The sequence below is a fragment of the Semicossyphus pulcher genome, unplaced genomic scaffold, assembly GCF_022749685.1.
Source record: "Semicossyphus pulcher isolate SPU_LCO1_2020_fin unplaced genomic scaffold, fSemPul1.0.p SCAF_1, whole genome shotgun sequence".
Taxonomy (NCBI): Eukaryota; Metazoa; Chordata; class Actinopteri; order Labriformes; family Labridae; genus Semicossyphus; species Semicossyphus pulcher.
In genome coordinates, this window is record NW_027211603.1 from 19,967,822 (window position 1) to 19,986,249 (window position 18,428).

Below are 18,428 nucleotides of genomic sequence, written 5' to 3' on the forward strand. Positions count from 1 at the left end.
TGTATGCGGATAAGCTTCTTTATATGTGATGACAGGTGCGCATTTTCATCATCATCTATGTGGAGGATGTTGTTCCTGCTCATGCAGCATTTACTAAACTGACCACGACTACAGTCTCAGCATGGCCCATATGGTTTCCTCTTTTCAGCAGCTCTTGCAATATTAATGTGTCTATAAATTCCAACCTCGTGTTTCAGCAGCAAGAAATTCAGATTTATCATAAAACTATGCAGAGATGACACATATTTCAGCAGGCATGATTTGGGTATTAAAATTAAAAAAACTTGCAATGGTTCTGCAGATGAAATAAAATCATCCGCCGTTTTCAACAGTCCAATCTTTCCAATCCTATTTCACAGAGCCCAAATACTTGCTCCTGTCAGGTTTTAATGTGAGCAGATTATGGTGATGCTCTTGAGCTCAGTGAGGTCATTTATAAATTATGTCATCACATCAGTGGCCTGGGTGTTCTCAAGCTGTATGAACCACATCCCCTTGAAAGTTCATCATGGCCTCCTGTAATCCCCTCTATCCTTAATCTGTGCTGCTGCATGGGCGCCCTCATGTGGCCAAATGTGGTCAACTGAAAAGGGTCTGTATGCATCTTATTTTGTGACTGCAGACAAATTGCACCAAATGAACCAACAAACCTGAGCACTTACATATTTAGCGTATTTATTGCTCGGCTTATAGTTTATGGGGGTAAATTCAGTGACTTGTATGTAGTTAGATATCTCTTATATATTAACATTTCCTTATTTTGTTTAGATTTAGTGAACATTTGGGCTGTAACTTGATTCCTCACCGTAAAGGCCTCCCCCTTCCTTTATGCCTACACCTCCATGCATGTTTTTTTGCTGGACTAATGCAAAGGGTCAGCCTGTGCTCAACTGCAGAACAAACTTCCCTCCACTTTACAGCCCTCCCTCCAGTTTGTCCATGGGAGACCACATTTAAAATGTAACCCCACCTGAAACCTCGCGCAGACCAATCAGCTGGAGAAATGTCAGAGCAGACGGCACACCCTCCTTTGTTCAAAACCAATCAGAGTGGAAGTGTGGCATTTTGCCTGAGGGGAAAACTTACCCCTGGATGAGTTAATTACGCATCACTTAGCTGTTGCCAATGTGTTCACAACGGTGGACCCTCTTTTGGGCTTTTTACAACGACTGTCTTCATTCTTCGGTCAATCTAGTATGGAAAGTAGACAACAATGGCTTACCAGGCTGAAAAATGAACTTAGCAACAGTCCTCTGGTGTCAAATGTGGCGTTTGGCTTTATCCTCATGGGACTAGAGAAGCTGGTGGAGCTGGAGTTTGAGTGTCCTTGCAACCCTACATGGAACGGAGTATTTTCATCAGCGTTCTTCATCATTCCTGCCGTCATGGCCTTCACCTTGATGCTGATCATTCAAGGATGCAGATGTGATACGTGGTGCAGGAAAACTGTTTCCCTCTCCAGTTTCGTTCCCGCTATCGTGTGGCTCATTTTGTTGTTCCTCGATGGCCAATACTTTGCCTGTGCTATGACAGACTGGGAGGGCAGATTTGTAATAGTGGACAAGGCGGCTCCGCAGAAGTGGTGCGAGCCAATTAGTGAGGGAGATGTCACCCCACAAGAACTAATGCTCCGCTCACAGCAGCTCTTTGTTTTTTCTCAGGTGAGTTCAATATTTACTACTTTATACAACATCATGTTGCGTGGTTGAAGTGAAAACATCTTTGCCTCAGAGTATGCACTTCAGAGAATATATCAATGTTGTAATGAAATGACCTTTTAGAAACTAATTAATATAACTGTAAATATTCTTTGTTAATTAAATAGGATTTTCTGTGCATCTTGACTAAACACAGTGTTGCTTCACTCTCTTGTACCCCAGGTTATAGGCATAATCCTCCTCATTTTCATCTGTGTGGGTCTCGTAGTGTATGTAATCAGAGAAAGCTGCCAGCAAGAAGTGGAGATGCAGGATGCAGACGTAGCCGAGCTCACTGTGCTCAGGATGAGCTCTCTACGGACCAGGACATCATGAGAGGACTTACACCGCCCACCACACCTGCCCTGATGGCATGGGAACGTTGTAAATACCTTGAACAGACTATATTTTGAGTTGTCTTTAAGTTGCGTTTAAAAGTATCTCCCTGTATGGAGATAAGTCTTGAATGGTCAGTGATGTTGCCATATAAAGGTGCCGTAAATAGGGATATAATTGATACAGTGTTTCTGTGTTTTTTTCTGTATAGTCAGTGAACGTGTAACCGGTGTTGTGTCTATGTTCATCTCACTCAGACTTCAGTGTACCGACTCAATAGTTTTTACTCATCTTTAAGGAAGAGTGTAATATTTTGGGAAATATACCTGTTTAACTTATTGCCAAGGGTTGGATGAGAAGATCATACAACTCTCATGTCTGTCTGGTAATTATAAAGCTACAGCTAGCCGCTGGTTAGCTTAGCGTAGCATAAAGACTGGAAATAGTGGGACTTAGCCGGTCGGGTTCTGTTCAAAGGTAACAAAATCTGCTCACCAGCACCTCTGAAGGACACTTGCTCTCTAATGTGGTTAATTATAGTCTCTGCGGAAGAGGTATAATATTGATATTATGCAGCTTTAACAGGGGGGCTATGTTCTGGAAGTGACAGAAATAGTCCAGCACACGACCCCCCTACATAAAATGACCTGTTCCCCTCTTTCCCAGTCTTCATGCTAAGTTCAGTTAGCTGGCAGCTGACTTCAGTGTCATTTCACCGGACCGGTCTTACACGGCCTTCTCATTTACTCTCAGCAAGAATTCAAATAAGCTTTTTCCCAGATGGCGAAAGTTATATTTCATCATGGTACATTTTGTGTTTTGTAAATGTGAATTGTCAGCCAGCAGACCTGAGAAACAACCCAATACTCCTTTTTTTACTTTCACCTTTTTATACCTTGAAAGTTGTTTTTAATTGTTTAAATCTGGAAGGTTTTTTTGTGCCTTTTGTACATACTATATTGACACAAGTGGAATCCACCAGGCAGCTCATATCGACCTGACTAATATTACTTGTACTATTGTTTGAGGTGTGCGTGCCGACCTTGGTTGCAAATGACTCCAGACTTTCATGACCCTCATGTCTTATTCTACCCAACAGGGATGATTCAGACTGAATTTATATGCCTTATAATGTTTGACAGCTAGAGATGTAAAACCATGTATGTGATGATTTGTATCGTGGCTGCAACCAGCCAGTAGTAGGATGTAGACATAAATTCTATACCAGTATTTGCAGTATGTTTTTTTTATTGTTTTGTAATAAAAGAATTTATTTATTGAACTAAAACCCTTAGGGATTTTCTACTGTCATCTTATAATAGCATTTTAGTTCCCACAATCCGCACCAACCAACACTCTTGAGCTTGCCTAAAATTGCATCTTGTTAGTTCTGAAGCTAGTTTTCACCTTAACATCCCTATAGCAAGCAACATTCACAGGAACATAGGGTACATATGGGAATTAGTGGTCTTATATAGTCTACAAAATAGTAAGTATCTTGACACAGCTGATACAGGGGCCCTGCACTCAGCAGAATAATCCTTTAATGTGTGTTATCTCCAGAGGAATACAAAAACTGTCTGTAGACACTCAGGTGAGCTGCATATTTCTGTCTTAGGACAGACTTTATCCAAAAAAAGATTGTGGTTCAGTGGGTTTATTGGCTGATCTCTGCTGCCTGAAGTGTCCCTGCGGGTCTGACAAAACTGACAAACACAACAGTAGTATAGTGACGACTTGTATTTGTTGTTATTTACAACATTGCCTGAGTGACAGTTAAGCCTATTAAGTGTAGAAATTGGAGCAGACCCGGCATGTTCATCCTGTGGGGGGGCTTATTCAGAACTTCCTGGATTTCCCTGAGGAAGTTGTTGTCTTTATCCACTAAGCACCCCTCACTCCTAGGCACAACAGGGTGTCATTTTCATTGGCAAACACGTGTAGACCCACAACTGGGACTCAGCAGAGACTTTTTTTTACTTTATTTTATAGTAAATTATTTGTTTTCACCCATGGTATAGCTATCCCTCTATCAGTCACCTTTTTGTAACAGGAGTTTCAGCCACCTAAGTGCTCAGATTGTGGTGCTAAAATGGTTTAATCAGACAGTCAAGTTTTCTTTATATCATATTAAATAGTATTCCTATACCTTATACAGGTTTAGTAAAGATCAGCATGCTTACTGTCCTTTGCATTATTGATGAGGTTGATCCTTAATTTGAAATTTAGCAGTTAACATCCCCACTTGGGAACTTGCTTGCATCATTACTGAGATCTGCTCTCTCTGTATGAAGTATTTTACAAACACCAGAATCCAAATAATGCTTTCAGTTATAGCAAGGGTTATACTACAATAGTGAGCGTATCCTCAGTCTTTACAGTGAAGAACACTGATGCCAACACTGTACCTTCATGAGAGTATAGTATTGGAGGCATGTGAAAAAGTAAAAGCAACATGTTCTTTTTAGTTTGCCAATTGCAGTTTAAACCATAGCTAAAAAGAATTAAAAAGTACTTATTTGTGCATTTCATGAAAAATTCACTTGTGAAAAAGGTCATTGTGGGAATTTTAATGATTTACATTTGTTTGATTTCTACAATGAAAACTTCAAGTCAGATTTCAGACTAATATTAGAGAGCCTTCTCATCCAAAATGATATCACTTACTGAGCTATCCAAAGGTAGTCTGTAATACAAAATCCTACAGGTAAAAAAAAAACACCTTTAGGCTTATATTAAGCATGGATGTAAGCTTATACTGGCCTAATACAGCCCTGGCTCTTCACTCTAATCTAAGGCTACACCTGTTCTGAATGAGAGAGGGAACGTGACTCCTCAAAACTGCATCATTTAGGAAAGAATTGAGTCATTTAAATTGTAATAGACTCTGTGTGCTAATTAAAGACAGAAAGCAGGACAGTAGCCACATATTTTGATTTGCACATATGATTTTATTGAATTTCCTCATAAGCTGCAATGTTACAGTACATTTTGAAGTTCTCTCTGTGTGAACATGTGGCCCCTTTATATCTGTAACCTCAGATCAAAGTGTAGCAAACATGTGATGTGAAAAGTAAACATTGCTTGGCAAGTACATTAAATTATGTACTTGCCAACCTGCAAAGAAACATTTTATCTTGGGCATATTTTAATAATAGTCTAAAATTGTGTAAGAATATAGTGAATGAAATGTAGTCATCCCTAAAATTATGTATTTCTTGGTGATAAAACAAAGAATTATAATGCACTGGATAATCTGGCTTTAGTTGTCTTTTTTTACTAGAATCAGCAAATTTGAATATTTGTGGTTTATGTGTATTGAGTTTATTACTTTGATTTTGTTTTATCCCCTTTGCTTTTTTCTCTCTAAAACACAGAGCACAAACAAGCACATCACTTATTTACCTTTACTTATTACAGCGTATTATGACCCCAACTAGGAGAATCATCACATACACAGGTGGATGGCAAATTATAACAATATGAAAATGATCAATCCATCTTTCCTTCTTAGTCAGATTTCACTTTTCTTTTCAGACACAGTTTATAGCATGAGCGTACTAACCCGACAAAAAATAACAACATAAGTAGTACAACTGTCAGTAAGAAGAATATGACATCCACAGAGTGGTAGGAATACCAGGGCATTCTGTAGGACTCTGTTCTCAGGTGAGCTGCTCCTTTGTGTCTCATGACAAACTCTATCCAGAAGAGGGCGCTATCCAGCGGCTTCATGGGCTGATCTCTGTGCAGCCTGGAGAGTCTCTGCATGTTCATCCTGTAGGACGGCTCCGTCAGGACTTCCTGAATTCCTTGAAAGAAGATTTCTTCATTCATAGTAAAAATATCAATAATCTTCCCTGCTCTTCTTGATTCAATTCTGAACAGATTATCACGCTGATCAAAAATCAATGGGATTCCTAAAATGGGAACTCCATGATAAATAGCTTCCTGAACACCGTTTGTTCCTCCGTGAGCCACAAATAGTTTTACCTTTGGATGACCCAAAAGATCGTTCTGTGGCATCCAGTCCACCAGCAAAGTGTTGTTGCCCAGAGTGGCTGGTTTGTCACCTTTATGTCTCCAGATGACTTTCTGAGGTACTTTAGCAAAAGCTGCAGCGATCTCATCAGCTAAGTCGTGGGGCAGCTCTCCGATCAGTGTCCCCAAAGACATGATGATGACTCCATGCTCCCCAGAACTTTGCACAAACTCCTCCAGGTGTTCAGGAAGTGGCTTCGCAGGTTTACACTGGAACCCTCCCATATAGATGACATTCGGCATGGTGGGGCGAGGAAACTCAAACACAAAGTCCACTCTCATGAGCCACAGATCTGCAGCTTGAAACAGGGAGCGGTAGTCTACATCTGGGCCGATATACTTTGCAATTAAGCCTTTATAATGTGGTAAGATATAATGTGCAAGTTGAAATTCTGAGAAACCAAAAATAATAACGTTAAGAACTCTCTCAAGAAAGCTCATCTTATCAGAAAGCTCTGTCCCTGGCAGCGGAATATAAGAAATAGGAGAAGGTGCTATTGAAAAATGGCCTTCACCATGACTAGTCCATCTAACATTAAAAACGAGGGGCAACTTGAGGTAGTGGGCAAGTAAAACACCACCTGGTATTGCAGGGTCTGTGAGGACAAGGTCATATTTTGCATCCCGTAGTGTCTGAATCAGGTCTTTATTTTCAAAAAGCTGCTCTATCATTTTGGATGTCGTCAGATGAAGTTCAGAGGCCATTTGTGAGAGTTCCATTTCCAGCTTGAAACGTGCCCAGGCAGACCTTCCCTCCCTCTGGAGTTCCAGCAGCTGGGAAACCAGATTAGTCAAAAAGTCTTCATCAAATCCAGAGTCTGTTTCGAGTGTAACTGAAGTATAGAGTGGGGAGGATTCCTTAATGTACCAGCTATCTTGTGATCGCACAACAGAAACCTGGTGACCCCTTGAATGTAGGGCCTCAATGATGACTTTCATGTTCACCCAGTGGCTCCCGTCCACGGGGAAAACAAGAACTTTCCCTCCATAAACCACCGATGGACAGAGCAAGCAGAGAGCAATCCATGGCCAGTGCATTTTTTACTAAAGTTGGAAACAAAGCATATTGTATTTAATAAAATGCATTTATTATCAGTACAATCAGCATTTTTATCAAAACACTACTTTGCAGTTTATCACAGATTTTTCCATGAACATCCTGTTATGTACCGTCTCTGTGTTTCAAGTGTTATGCCTGTTTTTCACTGTCTGTAGCTGCAGTTATGGTTAGTTTCACTACAGAACGCTGAATGAATGATTAAGATCAAGCTAAAAAGGAGTCTTTACATTATAATTCAAAACAAATTACTGATGTGAATTGTCCACATGGAAGCCTCTTTAACATGTACTATAACAATTTACATGCTAAAAACATCCAAGAGAACCTAACTGAATCTAATCTGAACAACAAAACATGTCAGGTAAAAAATGACTTTTAACTTTTGCAAACACAGCATTTAGGAAATTATTTATTTATATTGGCAAGAGATGTAAATATGCTAATTTTACCTTTATTGGTATCCAAAGTATTTTTAGAATATTTCTTCTATTCCAGAGAGAAGAACACGTTCCTACTCCTCTCAGGTTAAAACTAGCAAAGGACTTTGCATCTGTAATTTTATGTCCTACCACACACAGGTGATAAGAAAGTTCAAAGGGGGTCAATGTCATTCTTAGTGTTCGACTCGTAAGCAAATATCAACTGAAGGGTTGCTTCCCTGTGTTACAATTGTCTAGTGACATAAAAGGTTCCAATTGTCGTTGAATGCCACTTTTGACTCGGAAAATTCTGTAAATGGCTGAACTACATCACCTGCTGGCAGATATATGAAAATCAACAAACCTTCATATACTGTAGATCAGTAGTGTGTCTACTTTTTAGTAGTCTTTTAGTAGCCTGTGCTGGCTAGGACAAAAGACGAAGGTGCATTTTTATGTTTTCATTCAGAATCCTTTGTTGAACTGTGTGCTTTAATAATAATCACCTATTGAGGAAATAGTACTTTGGCCAGTTTAATCAGGAGTCTTATTGTCCCGTGGTTTGTCTTTGGTGTGAGTTTAATGTTTGTCTTCAGTCCTAAGAATTTCTAAGCTGACTGTTTGTTCACACACAATTCGAATGCCTACAGTTGGAACTCGTGATATTCTGTATAGCCTCATATATTCAAATTGTTCCTCCTTCAGTAACAAATAGTCAGTCCTAAAAGGTCATGCTGGGCCGAGGAAATTCTATCCTCATGAGCCACAGGAAGTTCTAGTCAACATCTGGCCCAAAGTTGGGACTGGACAATGCGGAATAATCTGACCCAACTACCAGCTTGTACAGATGCAACCAATCCATCCATTCATCCTTTCATCCATCTGAATTTCCTGAGAAATTCAAAGAACTAGAACACGTCTAAAGCAAAATGGGCCTATGCAGACCGCTTTCATCTTTTAATTAAATAACTTCAGAGAGAAAAAAATCCTAATTTTCACCACCAACAATATCGACTGTGACAGTATTGAAATGTGGAGACATTTTAATGATGTACCAGCTGTCTGCAGCCTGAATGACAATCACAGTGTGTCTCCTTGAAAGAAGCTTCTGAACAAGCACCCTCATGTTCTCAAAGTGACTGCTGTTATGTGGAAATACAAGATTATTCCCACCGTGGGCAGCTGAATAATGATAAGTATAGTAAATAGAAACCAAAGAGGACAACATATTCAACTCTTGCTGATCAATGCAGTCTAAAAACACAAGTATTATAGGTGTGTAAAAAAAAACATAAAAAGCAGATATGAGAACTCCAAGAAATGTGTGCACAAAGGCAGACGATATCCCAGAATGCCTAAATAGAAGCTGCCATGCTGTTTCTGTCAACTGTCTCTCCATTTGTGATTTAAAAAAAAAAAAGAAAAACCTCCTTGTGACCACGCTCACGTGGACATAGCACATGGGGCCTGTCTGGAAACGAGAGTGTTGTTTTGTGCCAAGTGCTCTGCATGCAATTTGTGTTCCCCAACCTCCCTGAGCAGCAATGTTTTTTAAAACCATAAGTGTGTTGATTCTGCATAAAAGAAATATTCAAAAGCTTCTATCTCAGAGAACACATAATCCCTGTGTGACAAATCCCATGCACCTATTTTCCTATTCATTAAATGCCTAATCCTTTAACAATAGGCTTTATTCAATAAAATCTCCCTTCCACTCTTTAACATTAGCTGGCAGAAGCTAGGTCCAAATGTGTTCCTTTCAGTTCAGAACAGTTGCTTACAACACTCAAGATTACTCATAAGCTGAAAACAAAGTGTGTAAACGTCGAGCTTACAGTGAAAACTTTCTGGGAATGTCAACAAACTCTCTCTCTAAATAGTTTAATTCCAAACAAAACAAAGCAGATCAGTGAAGAGCTAAACTATGGGTCTAAGAACCGGTTTCTTTTGTTCCACCCACAAGACACTGCACAAGAGATCTTCGTCTCTAACAGGAAACATCCACAATATCCTCGTTGCACAATCCTCATTGTGCAAGAGCTGCAGTGTTATCAGCAGAACAGAGTAACTGTACAATGGTTGTAAATATTCACCTTTCACACAGCCTGAGCAAACTCGTTTCAAAACGCTGCTGGAACTTGTTATTGTTAGTAATATGTAATTACACAAAGACTAAAAACATCATTTTTATTTTAAGATTTATGTCTCTTAAATGACTGTGGCTTTTATCTTTGGCTAACACTTATGGTATGATTTGAATGATACGATAGCAGTCCAAGTAAACCCAATTGATTAAACATGATTTACACAAAGTAGTTAAATGTCAAACGGGGAATCTAAGTCAAAAATACTGCATGTATAATATGTTAAACATACTCAGCAGTTAAACAGAAAAAAAGAAATATTTCATAGTTGTGCATCCAAGGGTTTAATCCAAAAGGAAACTGGGCATGGTTGAAGTCTCGTCCGACAAGGCTTCTTCGGTTCTAAACTGACTGGTGGACGGAGCTAGAAAATATACGCTTCTGTGGGTCATTACCACAGACATCAAGAACTTTAACCAAGTCCTGTTGCCTTTTGGATCACACCTTTGAACTGCCATGACCTGGACGAGTGAGAACCTTCGCATACATAGTTGTACATCTTTCTCTTTAAATATAATCCTCAAATGTATAGACCTGCTTTGGTAGAATTAGAAACAGAAACAACATTGAAATGCTACCTTTTAAGTATGGCCTTAATTTTACTACATATAACAAAACATTTACAAATCTCATGACAAGATCACTAACATGCAAGAAACCAAACGACAGGGCTGAATTAAACTCAGGGGGAGTTGAGAAACTATTCCTCTTTTTTTTCACCGCAACATTACCCCACTCTAACATTTAACTCTTGTCTCATTCAGGGTTAACTCAAGGTCACTCATTAGAGTGCCAGAGGCAAACCTAAGTTATCTCAAGGAGAGTGTGTCTTTACCATGGACAAACTTACATTCCACATTATATTTGAATTGAAGTACCCTGAAACTAAAAGACTCAAATTCAAATACTGTTTAAAATAAATAGGACGTACTCGGCTGAACCTTTCTTGACATTCAAAACATTGATGTGCACTTAGATCTCAGATTAGTAAATGTTGAACTTTGGATTTCTAATAAAGAAGCACAAACTGATCACGCCTATAATCATATTACCTGCATAGACCTGTGCACACACTTAAGGTAGAGACACCACCTCTAAAGAGACAGGTTTACTGTCTGTGAGTCATGCTTAAGAAAGTCAGACATACTATTATGTAAAAACATGTATAAATGCAGAGTTTAAACAGTTCAGTATAATTCTACAGTTTTTGTGTCACTTCAAAGTGTTTCTGTTGCAGTAATTTCAAATGGTAAATGTACAATTTCAAAGTCCAAAAAAGGTAGTGGCTCATTCTAAACTGCAATATCTGAAGCTGATTGCTTCAGATATTGATGGACATGATTGCTTTACCCTTCTTAGGTCAACATACATCCGTAAGGTCATCAGTGATGCACCGCCTGGTGGTGGTTTGCAGGTCTAAACAAGTGAATTCAAACATGGACATATAACTGAAAACAGCTCTCTATACACAGCAAGAAAATTAAGGAAAAGAAAATCAGAAAATGTATTTTAGATTCTCCAGGATTAATCAGACCAAACATAACAGCTTGTAAAGTCAGTGATTATTTTATTATGGTGCAACATTTTAATGACATTTATCTTAACTAAGTAAGCATAACATAGATAAGGTACCAGCTGCATTTCCCTCTGTGTCCATTAACCTCTGCTATCTCATAAAACAGACATTATTTATTGGGCCTCCGGCCAATACCCTTGGACGGGGTCAAATACAGAGCACTGGAACAAAGACTGACCTAATTTAAATTCATTTCCAGTATTTTATACAGACAATAAGTGAAGAAAAGCTCACAACATCCATTTAGTTTATACAAATACTTAATAAATTATGATTGTAAAACAATTTGAAGAACACACTATAATCTTTATATTATATATATGTACATATATACTTTATACAGTTGTAGTGTTGCATTAATTGGCAGTCAAATATTTTATCTCAATCCCAAAATTAGCACAATCCCTCCTCATGTTAAGGACATATTTTGTTTTATAAATTTAAAGAACCAAATGTATAACCCTTAAATGATTAGTCACGTTTCACTTTATGTTTACACATTGCAGCACATAAACATCTAATCAACATGAAAACAATTAGAAGCACGAGAAGCAGAGCTCCAGCCAGGAACAAGAACACATCCACAGAGTGGTAGGAATACCAGGGCAGTCTGTAGGACTCTGTTCTCAGGTGAGCTGCTCCTTTGTGTCTCATGACAAACTCTATCCAGAAGAGGGCCCTATCCAGCGGCTTCATGGGCTGATCTCTGTGCAGCCTGGAGAGTCTCTGCATGTTCATCCTGTAGGACGGCTCCGTCAGGACTTCCTGTATGGCCTTCAGGAAGTTGTCGTCTTTGTCCACTGTTTTGATGCTAAGGATCTCAGCCCCTCCTCTCTCTTTCAGTCGCAGCAGGTTGTCGTATTGGTCGAAAAACAAGGGAAGACCCACAACTGGGACTCCGTGATAAATAGCTTCTTGAACTCCATTTGTTCCTCCGTGAGCCACAAATAGTTTCATCTTTGGATGACCCAATAGATCGTTCTGTGGCATCCAGTCCACCAGCAAAGTGTTGTTGCCCAGAGCGGCTGGTTTGTCACCTTTATGTCTCCAGATGACTTTCTGAGGTACTTTAGCAAAAGCTGCAGCGATCTCGTTTGTTACGTCAGCAGGAAGTTCACTTACAAATGTCCCCAAAGACATGATGATGACTCCATGCTCTCCAGAACTCTGCACAAACTCCTCCAGGTGTTCAGGAAGTGGCTTTGCAGGTTTACACTGGAAGCCTCCCATGTAGATGACGTTCGGCATGGTGGGACGAGGAAACTCAAACACAAAGTCCACTCTCATGAGCCAAATATCTGCATTAAGCATTAACTGGTAAAAGTCAATATCAGGCCCGAGATACTTGTCACAGATTTTCTGGTATATCTGCCTGACCACCAGATGATGATGTGCTTTGGTTGTAAGATGCAAAGCCACATTTTTGACCCTCTGCAAAAAGGTCATCTTGTCAGTGTTGCCTGATCCAGTAATAGGAATATATGATAAAGGTGAGGGAGCAATAGCAAGGTGAGCCTCTCCAGCTATCAGCCAGCGAACATTATAAACCAAAGGGAGGTTCAAATATTTGGCCAGAATGACCCCTCCACCCCAGCACGGATCGGTGAGCACCACGTCAAACTTGCTGTCTTTCAAAGTTTTCATCAACTCTTGGTCATCTAGGATCGCTGTTACAAATTCACCCACAGCTGAGTGAGCATCCAGAAACTTGCCCATTACTCCCACAGATGCGTGGAGAAAACTGGTCAAGGGGAGAGCCCCCCTTTCGAAATCAATGATCTCATTTATCATTGTCGTTATGAACTTTTGATCTAAGCTCCTCTCCACTTGAACTGTAAAAGTGTTGTAATAGGACGATTTCTCCTTGACGTACCAGCTTTTGCTGGAACGCAAGATTGTAAGATTGTGCCCTCTTGAGTGCAAAGCTTGAAGCAGGATATCCATGTTTACCCAGTGGCTGCCTTCAATAGGAAACACCAAGATGTTTCCACCTTGACAGGCTCCGGGCATGAGGGCGAGCAGCAGCAGAGCACTGCAGCAACAGATCAGCCTCATCTGAAATGGAAACATGGACAGTAAATCAAGAAAAATGAGAAAATAGTTAGAAAAAATCCCATTTAAGTGTAATTGTACTTTTCTTTAAGATCTATTTTATTAGGTAGGAACAATGCAGAGCAAAAAAATTATGCTTTGCACAAAGGTTATAGCTTTCGCTAATTTTCAACTTTTCTCCCCTAGTTGTGCCTTCACATATAAAGCACAGTTAAAATTTACACGAAAATAACTATCTTTCATTCATTAAAAACATAGTCAACACAAAATTCTAACTATTGATATAGTAGTTTCAAAATTGCTGCATGAAACATAGGAGCCTCTCAATAGATTAATGTATTACTTTGTACTTTTAAGACTCTTTACAATTATCAATTTCCATTTCAATACAATTTCTTATTGTTTTAATCAGCCCCAGCTTCATAATCTGTCAGTGTGAAACTTGTACAATTGTTTGATGGAAAAGTCATTTAAATTGACTGCACATGTTTATAAAGCGTCCCTAGTCGACTTATTAATTACTCATCCGCGTAGATAACGTTAGTTTTCATGAAATACTATATTAAGATTCACTGGCTAACGGACTAGACACCAATCATTCTCTTAACTTTTCCGCAGTCACGTCAACTGAGCTGGACAGACATCATGTAAATTTAGTTCACATACAGACATATCTATGTTCAGACGTCCCTTACACGAGACGTTTCAACTTACTGTTGTCGTGTTTTAAGTCCACGCAGGAAAAGTCATGGCGTAGCGTAAAGTACAAGGGTGCCGAAACAAGCAGGAACAGATGAATGCTATCCGGAAGAGAAGAGGGGGGAAGCAGATTTAAGCTAGCGGTTGAGTTGTGCCACTGACACAGAGACAGAGAGAGGGATAGAGAGATAGAGAGAGAGAGGCGTTTTTCCACAGGTAAAAGTTTGTATGTAATAAGATGCTGATTAATGGGATAAGTCAATTAACATTAAAAGCAATTGGATGCGAAGATATAACAGCAACAACTATAAATTCATTTATCAGCTGAGGCGTGTCTGCTGTAAGGAGTGCCCCTGGCCCTTTGAATATGTTGTTAATTCATTCATTATTTTATCATTTAGCCCATATGTGTGTTAATTCAACACGTATTTTTAATTTAATTAGACCAGCTAAACAGAAGATGACAAGATGGGCATCTTCTTTGCTATCATTTGTGCAATGAATTAAGGATTAGACCCCAGGCTTCGCATATAATGGTAATTCAATTGTGCATCAGTCTTCTTGAGAGCACAACCCAAATCGCCAGTACCTGGCATTACAGTATTTGGAGGCTAATCCTTCTTGCCTTCAGCATGCAGTAAACAATGTCCAATTTCATCTTATGATTTTTTTTTGGATAAAATGTGAAATTAAATCATTACCTTTTTCTTAAGACTAAACAGATATATGTGGCATGACTCAGTGTGTTTCCGTACGTTCCTTTGACTATCAAACATTAAAGATAATCTCTATTAAGAAACAAAAGTAACTTGCATGACATGTTTAAATAGCCTTTTGGATCACACCTTTGAACTGCCATGACCTGGACGAGTGAGAACCTTCGCATACATAGTTGTACATCTTTCTCTTTAAATATAATCCTCAAATGTATAGACCTGCTTTGGTAGAATTAGAAACAGAAACAACATTGAAATGCTACCTTTTAAGTATGGCCTTAATTTTACTACATATAACAAAACATTTACAAATCTCATGACAAGATCACTAACATGCAAGAAACCAAACGACAGGGCTGAATTAAACTCAGGGGGAGTTGAGAAACTATTCCTCTTTTTTTTCACCGCAACATTACCCCACTCTAACATTTAACTCTTGTCTCATTCAGGGTTAACTCAAGGTCACTCATTAGAGTGCCAGAGGCAAACCTAAGTTATCTCAAGGAGAGTGTGTCTTTACCATGGACAAACTTACATTCCACATTATATTTGAATTGAAGTACCCTGAAACTAAAAGACTCAAATTCAAATACTGTTTAAAATAAATAGGACGTACTCGGCTGAACCTTTCTTGACATTCAAAACATTGATGTGCACTTAGATCTCAGATTAGTAAATGTTGAACTTTGGATTTCTAACAAAAGAAGCACAAACTGATCACGCCTATAATTATATTACCTGCATAGACCTGTGCACACACTTAAGGTAGAGACACCACCTCTAAAGAGACAGGTTTACTGTCTGTGAGTCATGCTTAAGAAAGTCAGACATACTATTATGTAAAAACATGTATAAATGCAGAGTTTAAACAGTTCAGTATAATTCTACAGTTTTTGTGTCACTTCAAAGTGTTTCTGTTGCAGTAATTTCAAATGGTAAATGTACAATTTCAAAGTCCAAAAAAGGTAGTGGCTCATTCTAAACTGCAATATCTGAAACTGATTGCTTCAGATATTGACGGACATGATTGCTTTACCCTTCTTAGGTCAACATACATCCGTAAGGTCATCAGTGATGCACCGCCTGGTGGTGGTTTGCAGGTCTAAACAAGTGAATTCAAACATGGACATATAACTGAAAACAGCTCTCTATACACAGCAAGAAAATTAAGTAAAAGAAAATCAGAAAATGTATTTTAGATTCTCCAGGATTAATCAGACCAAACATAACAGCTTGTAAAGTCAGTGATTATTTTATTATGGTGCAACATTTTAATGACATTTATCTTAACTAAGTAAGCATAACATAGATAAGGTACCAGCTGCATTTCCCTCTGTGTTTAAAGAACCAAATGTATAACCCTTCAATGATTAGTCACGTTTCACTTTATGTTTACACATTGCAGCACATAAACATCTAATCAACATGAAAACAATTAGAAGCACGAGAAGCAGAGCTCCAGCCAGGAACAAGAACACATCCACAGAGTGGTAGGAATACCAGGGCAGTCTGTAGGACTCTGTTCTCAGGTGAGCTGCTCCTTTGTGTCTCATGACAAACTCTATCCAGAAGAGGGCCCTATCCAGCGGCTTCATGGGCTGATCTCTGTGCAGCCTGGAGAGTCTCTGCATGTTCATCCTGTAGGACGGCTCCGTCAGGACTTCCTGTATGGCCTTCAGGAAGTTGTCGTCTTTGTCCACTGTTTTGATGCTAAGGATCTCAGCCCCTCCTCTCTCTTTCAGTCGCAGCAGGTTGTCGTATTGGTCGAAAAACAAGGGAAGACCCACAACTGGGACTCCGTGATAAATAGCTTCTTGAACTCCGTTTGTTCCTCCGTGAGCCACAAATAGTTTCATCTTTGGATGACCCAATAGATCGTTCTGTGGCATCCAGTCCACCAGCAAAGTGTTGTTGCCCAGAGCGGCTGGTTTGTCACCTTTATGTCTCCAGATGACTTTCTGAGGTACTTTAGCAAAAGCTGCAGCGATCTCGTTTGTTACGTCAGCAGGAAGTTCACTTACAAATGTCCCCAAAGACATGATGATGACTCCATGCTCTCCAGAACTCTGCACAAACTCCTCCAGGTGTTCAGGAAGTGGCTTTGCAGGTTTACACTGGAAGCCTCCCATGTAGATGACGTTCGGCATGGTGGGACGAGGAAACTCAAACACAAAATCCACTCTCATGAGCCAAATATCTGCATTAAGCATTAACTGGTAAAAGTCAATATCAGGCCCGAGATACTTGTCACAGATTTTCTGGTATATCTGCCTGACCACCATATGATTTTGTGTTTCACTTACAAGATGCAAAAACACATTTTTGACCCTCTGCAAAAAGATCATCTTGTCAGTGTTGCCTGATCCAGTAATAGGAATATATGATAAAGGTGAGGGAGCAATAGCAAGGTGAGCCTCTCCAGTAAACAGCCAGCGAACATTATAAACCAAAGGGAGGTTCAAATATTTGGCCAGAATGACCCCTCCACCCCAGCACGGATCGGTGAGCACCACGTCAAACTTGCTGTCTTTCAAAGTTTTCATCAACTCTTGGTCATCTAGGATCGCTGTTACAAATTCACCCACAGCTGAGTGAGCATCCAGAAGCGTGCCGATCATTCCCACAGATGCGTGGAGAAAACTGGTCAAGGGGAGAGCCCCCCTTTCGAAATTAATGATATAATTTATCATTGTCGTTATGAACTTTTGATCTAAGCTCCTCTCCACTTGAACTGTAAAAGTGTTGTAATAGGACGATTTCTCCTTGACGTACCAGCTTTTGCTGGAACGCACAATTGTTAGATTGTGCCCTCTTGAGTGCAAAGCTTGAAGCAGGATATCCATGTTCACCCAGTGGCTGCCTTCAATAGGAAACACCAAGATGTTTCCACCTTGACAGGCTCCGGGCATGAGGGCGAGCAGCAGCAGAGCACTGCAGCAACAGATCAGCCTCATCTGAAATGGAAACATGGAAAGTAAATCAAGAAAAATGAGAAAATAGTTAGAAAAAATCCCATTTAAGTGTAATTGTACTTTTCTTTAAGATCTATTTTATTAGGTAGGAACAATGCAGAGCAAAAAACTGATGCTTTGCACAAAGGTTATAGCTTTCGCTAATTTTCAACTTTTCTCCCCTAGTTGTGCCTTCACATATAAAGCACAGTTAAAATTTACACCAAAATAACTATCTTTCATTCATTAAAAACATAGTCAACTCAAAATTTAAACTTTGTACCTCAAACTTGCTGCATGCAGTGTCTCAATAGATTAATTTCTTGCTTTGGGGGGTCGCGTGAGGCACAAAGCATTATGGGACTGTTGATGTTCACATTATTTTAGTGTGTTTTAATGACAGTGTGTTCATGTTTTGATTGTTGTGGTTATGTTTGTGTTATATAATGTGTTTCCAGTGTTTGTGTGGCTAGGAAAGCATTACAGTTTATCTAGCAATGTAGCCACCATGACAAAGACTCATGTGCTGATTAATGACCTGTGTTCATGTATTATATGGCTCTGTCTTGATTTAAACAGCACCACCTGTAGTCAAACGGTGTATGGGGCACAGGTATTGTTTAAAGTGACAAAATCTCTGTCTCCCAACTTTCTTGTCCACGCTAGCTCGCCACAATACAGTTCTAATATACATTTGTCATTTTCCATTGCAATGTCATTGATTTTTGTTTTAATCA

General features: G+C 39.4%; 3 pseudogenes; all 3 read right to left on the reverse strand.

Annotated features, from left to right (window-relative positions):
* Positions 1–5,543: 5,543 nt before the first annotated feature.
* On the reverse strand, positions 5,544–7,094 carry LOC138609810 (UDP-glucuronosyltransferase 2B15 pseudogene; annotated as a pseudogene).
* A 4,167-nt stretch (positions 7,095–11,261) lies between these two features.
* LOC138585829 (UDP-glucuronosyltransferase 2C1 pseudogene) lies at positions 11,262–14,101 on the reverse strand (annotated as a pseudogene).
* Positions 14,102–16,110: 2,009 nt separating this feature from the next.
* LOC138593801 (UDP-glucuronosyltransferase 2C1 pseudogene) lies at positions 16,111–17,694 on the reverse strand (annotated as a pseudogene).
* Between the last annotated feature and the right edge of the window lie 734 nt (positions 17,695–18,428).